The sequence below is a fragment of the Bubalus kerabau genome, chromosome 20, assembly GCF_029407905.1.
Source record: "Bubalus kerabau isolate K-KA32 ecotype Philippines breed swamp buffalo chromosome 20, PCC_UOA_SB_1v2, whole genome shotgun sequence".
NCBI lineage: Eukaryota > Metazoa > Chordata > Mammalia > Artiodactyla > Bovidae > Bubalus > Bubalus kerabau.
The window spans coordinates 15274591-15280053 of NC_073643.1; the positions used below are offsets into that span (position 1 = coordinate 15274591).

The 5463-nt window shown below is 48.3% G+C and overlaps 1 long non-coding RNA gene across 1 annotated transcript; it reads right to left on the reverse strand.

Moving 5' to 3' along the window:
* Positions 1–1961: 1961 nt before the first annotated feature.
* Positions 1962–3937, reverse strand: LOC129635261 (uncharacterized). Its single transcript, XR_008706190.1, has 3 exons — positions 3834–3937; positions 2731–2833; positions 1962–2248 (listed from the first exon to the last, which is right to left on the reverse strand). It is a non-coding gene; the product is annotated as an uncharacterized LOC129635261 (long non-coding RNA).
* Between the last annotated feature and the right edge of the window lie 1526 nt (positions 3938–5463).

Sequence of the window (5463 nt, forward strand, 5' to 3'; positions counted from 1 at the left end):
ATGTGTCAAGGGGAAGACACAATCCAGCCCCTCTGGGGGGCTTGTGCATGGTTCAAGGGGAGGGTGGGCATTCGAGTGGACAAGGGACTCCCATGATGCCTCAGTTGTCACCCCTCCAGAGGTCATTGCTGCGTCCCTCGGGTTCCCTGTTCCTGGGCAGGGCTGTGTTAGTGTGTGCAGCTGCTGACGGTCCTGCTCTTTCAGTGCCTGGTGGGAGGGCAATTATGGGGGTGGGGGTGAGGCAGGGGTTGAGCATGGTTCTCGGCTTCTCTAATTAACCATCTCTGGGAGGCCCCTGGCATAGGAGGAAAGGGCTTTGGCATCTCAGAGATCTAATGGAAGTGCCCATGCTGGTACATGCCAGCTGTTTTTCTAGCACTTCCTCCTTGTGGCGACCTTCCAAGGAAGGGTGCTGAGGATGGTGCAGGCACTGACCGTGAGGTGGGCATCACAGCTGCTCACTGGGTGCCCATTCCTTTCGCCAGTTTGTCCTTGGAGGCCCGCTGGGTGGTTTCAATGGTCTCTTCAGCCACAGTCTGAGGCCACATGCCCTCCCTTTGCTTTCAGGAGACGAAGGACAGCTACCCCTTCAACAGTGAATGTTTCGGATAGCGGACTTCACAGTCCAAACAGCCCTCTAGACCCCAAGTACAGCAAAGGAACCTTTTCTTTTCCTCCATGGAATGATAAACTCCAGCTCCCCTGGATGGCAGGAAGCTGCCTCCGATTCAGCATCGTGATTCCAGGCATTCCTGGGGTCAGTTCAGGATCTACAGCTTACAGTGTGCGCTGGGTGCAGCCCAGTGTGCCAGGGTGGGACTTTGTGCCTCTCCTCCTGGTTCTCCTAAACTGCTGGGCTTTGGGAGCAGTCCGTGAGTGAGTGATGATCTGCAGGGACCTGCGTGGGTGAGGAGGGAGCACCCACTGCTTTGGCTGCTGCCTGGGGGCGAGGGTGGCTTCCCCCATACAAGGAGACAGGATGCTGACAGCCTAGCTGAGGCGTGTTGCTCATGTCATTCATACTCTGGGGGTGGCCTGTGGGTGGTCTGATCTCCAAAAGGCTCCCCTGGAACCAAATCAGTCATGCTTCCCTTTGACCCTCAATACATAAACTGTTTGTTCCCATTTGCTGTGTCACCTTGAATTACCTCCTTCACCTGGCAGTTCCCAAGGCGGCGTGTGGCTCTTTCCATGGTGGTGGGTTGTTGGAAACATTGGAGCCTCCTCACGATGCCATGGCCGCGGAGAATGCTGTCCACCTCCCCCCTTTCCTCTGTACCAGTTCCCCTTACACCCTGGTGGCTCCAGCGAGGCACCTGGGTGAAATCGCCACCTTGGGGAATCCCCAGAAGGAAAGCAAAAGGTCTTTCTTCTCTCTCTCAGCTCTCCCCAGACCTCCTGAAGAGCCTGCTTCTATTTCTCTTCTCTCCGAGGATGATGGTGGTGAAGGATGATGGTGGAGAAGGTGATGATGAGGATAATGGTGATGATGTGTGTGTGTGTGCAGTGAAACACGTGGATTCTCATTCTCATCTTTAAGCTCTGCTCTCCTCCAGTCAGGCAGAAGGAAAATTTTGATTTTTGCCCCCTGACACCCATTTGCATCTATCTGTCCAGTCTCCGTCTCAGAGCCGTGTTCTTGTTTGGGGCTTCTAGCCAGGGAGTGCCGCTGCTCATAGACCCTTGACTGGAGACCGATTCTCTTCTACCTGGGAAGGTTGTCCTCTTTGACCAAGCACACAGCTTCAGGAGGGAGGTACATGGAGCAGTGAGGGAGGAAGGGGACACCCCCCTAGCCAGCCAGATGGCCCCCACATCCTTAGAGCTGTGTCCTTTAGGCTCTGGGTTCTATTGCCAGTGCTGGAGGCATCTGTGCCTCAGTGGATGATTTTGATTTTAGTTTAGTTGGTGGAGAGTCCCAACAAGAAGCCACAGGGGATAAAAAAAGGCACATTTAATTGATATGTCATGTATCAACCTGCCACAGATACGTAATTTTTGAATTAACCAGTTTCAACTCCCCTCTCAAGCTGTCCACTAGCCACCGGCAGTCATCTCGTAGTTTTGACTTTGGACACTTCGCTTCAGATCTCAGGGCCTCAATTTTCCAAGGCTGGATCATCTCTCAGGCCCCTTCCAGCTCAAAACTTCTAACACACTCGTGTTTGGGATTCTGCACAAGCCTCTGGGTGCTGAGCCCTGGCGTCCATGTGAAATACAGTGAATCCTCATCAGACTCCAATTTTCTCTAGGAATGGAGGGGAGGTCTGTTATAGATTCAGTATAATCCACTGATAATCCAAAACCCCACATTAGCCTCTGGTTTTGATCTCATGCATTAGAACTGTGAACAAGCTGCAAAATTGACCAATTTGAATTCTACCTGTCCCTTCCCCTTCTATCCTCTCAAAGACATTCTAATTTGATCAGTAATGTGGCCAAAGGGCAGACAGTAGAAGGGAGGAGAAGCCAGAGGCATGGAAAATCCCCAAACTGGATCATCCACCCCCTGGATAATGGGCAGTGACCTGAGCAGAATGCTCAATGAGCGCTCATTTCCCCCCCAAGCCAGCCCCTGTCCCCACGCTGTAATCTCCATGGCAAAATGCATTAAATTGTCCAGCTCCTTAGACAAATTCTACCATTTCTCACCCAGTTCACAGGCAGGCTAGATTTTTGAAACTGAGAAGCTAGTTAATTGTCATTTGGACGCAGCAGAATTTCAAGTACCTTACTACGGGAGTTTCCTGATGGTCCGGTGGTTTGGGACTCCGTGCTTCCACTGCCTTGGGCCCGGGTTTGATCCCTGCTTGGGGATCTAAGATCCTGCAAGCTGTGGAGTGTGGCAAAAACAAAAAACCTTACCAAAATGCCAGTCTTGGGTGGGTGGGGGGCAAGGACTCAGTGGCTCAGTAGTACAGAATACACCTGCCGGTGCAGGAGACGCAGGTTCAATCCCTGAGTCAGGAAGATCCCCTGGAGAAGGAAATGGCAACCCACTCCAGTATTCTTGCCTGGGAAATCCCACGGACAGAGAAGCCTGGAGGGCTATGGTCCCTGGGGTCGCAAAAAGTTAGACACGACTGAACAGCAGCAGCAGCATCCCATTTTACACTTTTGAGGGGGAAAATCTGATTGGTTCTTGGCCAGCCAGTTGATAAGCTGTCTTTGGACCAGATGAATGGATGCTCATTGCATGCTCTATCTGCAGTCCCTGCCTCTTTAAAACTCTGACCAGAGGTACTTAGACCGGGAGTGAACATCTAAGCTGGTTAGTGCTTGTATTAAAAAAAAACTTTAGGGCTCTATGGTGAGAGTCTAGACCAGTCATGTGGCCAGGTCCTTCCCCACCATGGACCCTGTGGCCTGCATGAGGACTACATGAGTCTCTGAAGTCCTTCAGGCTCCAGTGTCCCATGTCTTTCCTAAGCCTAGAGCCTCCTGTAGTCTCTCAGATCAAACCTCAGCAGGGATGAAGATTCACCAAGACAGAGTGCCCACATTGGGGTAAACTGGTAGCCAAGAGCCACTAAGCCAGTATTGAGATGGTAGAGAGGGCTGGGAGTTGACGGTAAATCACAAGAGTCAGTGGCCGGGACTACGTCAATTGTGACTCTAGAAAGGGATGGATAGCCAAAAAGTTGAGCTGAGGACGTGTCACTTAGCGTCCTGGCTGAGTTGGCTACCTGGATGCTTCTGGCATACAGAGTTGTGTGGCCCCATCTCGACCATCTGATTTTGCTTGGGGCTGGGGAACTTCCAGGGAAGAAGACTCAAATCCTGCCCGCAGTTGGGAGTTAGGCACCGCCCCCCCCACCCCCCATGCCCTTTACCTGCAAGCGCACCCAGCTCCCAGCTGCTGTGAGTGTGGGCTGTTATGGCTCACTGTCTTTTTCCTTCTCCAGAGGATTGCCCTTGGCTGAGCCTGAGGTTACACATCTTATCTTGAGAGGCAGCCTGTAACTGATACATGGGGACAGAAGGTCAGCTCCGGGCTTTAAACTGGGACTAAAGTTATGCTGCAGTTTAGCCTTGGGAACAGCCCAGGAGATCAGGCTGAGGCTTGTCTCCAGAGGGGACCACACCCAAGCTTAGCTTCCTCCTTGCTTCCTCCTGTTCCCTCCATCATCCTTCTCCCAAGACCTGCCTTTTGCATTTCTGTTTCAGGTTCTGCATCTAGAGATCACACCTAAATGACATTTTGCTGATTAACACTTGCATCTTAGAAATTTTGTGGGGCCCACCTATTCATATCTGTTTCTTTCATGACTTTGGGATCTTTCATCCTAACAAGGCGGATCCAATATGGTGAATTTATTAAGACTCTTAAGGAATAATGGAACCACTACTGTACTGGATAAATTCATTTAGAGCAGAAAGATTTTTTGGGGGGCAGGAAGATTTTTGGAGGGGGGGTGTTAAGGAAGATTTTAATTTGCTATCCACTGATAAATATTTGTACTGTAACAATTGAGTTAGGGAGAAAAAAAAAGAATGTATTTGTGTTATTTTGAATTGCTTCCCTAACACACAAATTAATAGAAATTGCTTAAAGACTATGGTATAGGAATTCCTATCCTAGACTTTTCCTTTATTGTTTTCCTTTTAGCTCATGTCCCATTTCATCCTCCTCCTCCTCCTCTTTTTTCCTTCTCTCCTTCACATTCACTGTTACTTTCTTGCTCTGATACTCATCTCAAAAGTTTCAGCTCCTGGAGTCATTACAATGTGTATATCTTCTCAAAGGAGCTTTGTATCACTTCTCGTCCTTCAAAAAAAAAAGATCTCAATTTCTATCATCTTAAGAAAGAAGCCCCCCCTTCCTGCTTCACCCCACCATGTTGCTGAAAAGGCACTTGCAAATTATACTTCATCAAACACTTTCTAGACCTGTGGCAAACTTTTCTTTTTGAAATCCTAGAGCAAGCCTGGGAGTATCTCCCGGAACAATAAAAGCTTATTAAGTATCCGGTGAATTATAATCGCTGGAGGCTGTGAAAAATAATAACTTATTTGGTGATCACATAATGTTTCTATTTTTTCACTATAGATTACTAGAGCCACAACTTTTCAGCTTTTTCCAGCACACTTAATTTGAGCTATCAAAGCTCCTTATCCTCACTTTCTTATTCTTTCTTTCTTTCTGTCTTTGCAAGAAAAATACAAGAAAAGGGGAATTAAATTGAGTCTTTTCATCTCATCTTATTATCAAGATTCTGTTCTACAAATTGAACATGAAATGATATCCAAAGGCGGCTTGAAGTTAGTAGGACCAGCAGGGTTCCTAGAGTCCAATTTTATCCTTTGATATAACTCTCGGGAGATTTTTTTTTTTTTTAAAGACAAAGCAAACTTGGAGAGCCAACTTCATTGGAATCAATCATAAAAGATAAGTAAGAAAATCTGGATAATGCAGAGGAGGGTCAGAACTCTTACTGTGTATCCCACAGTTTGAGAAAGTCA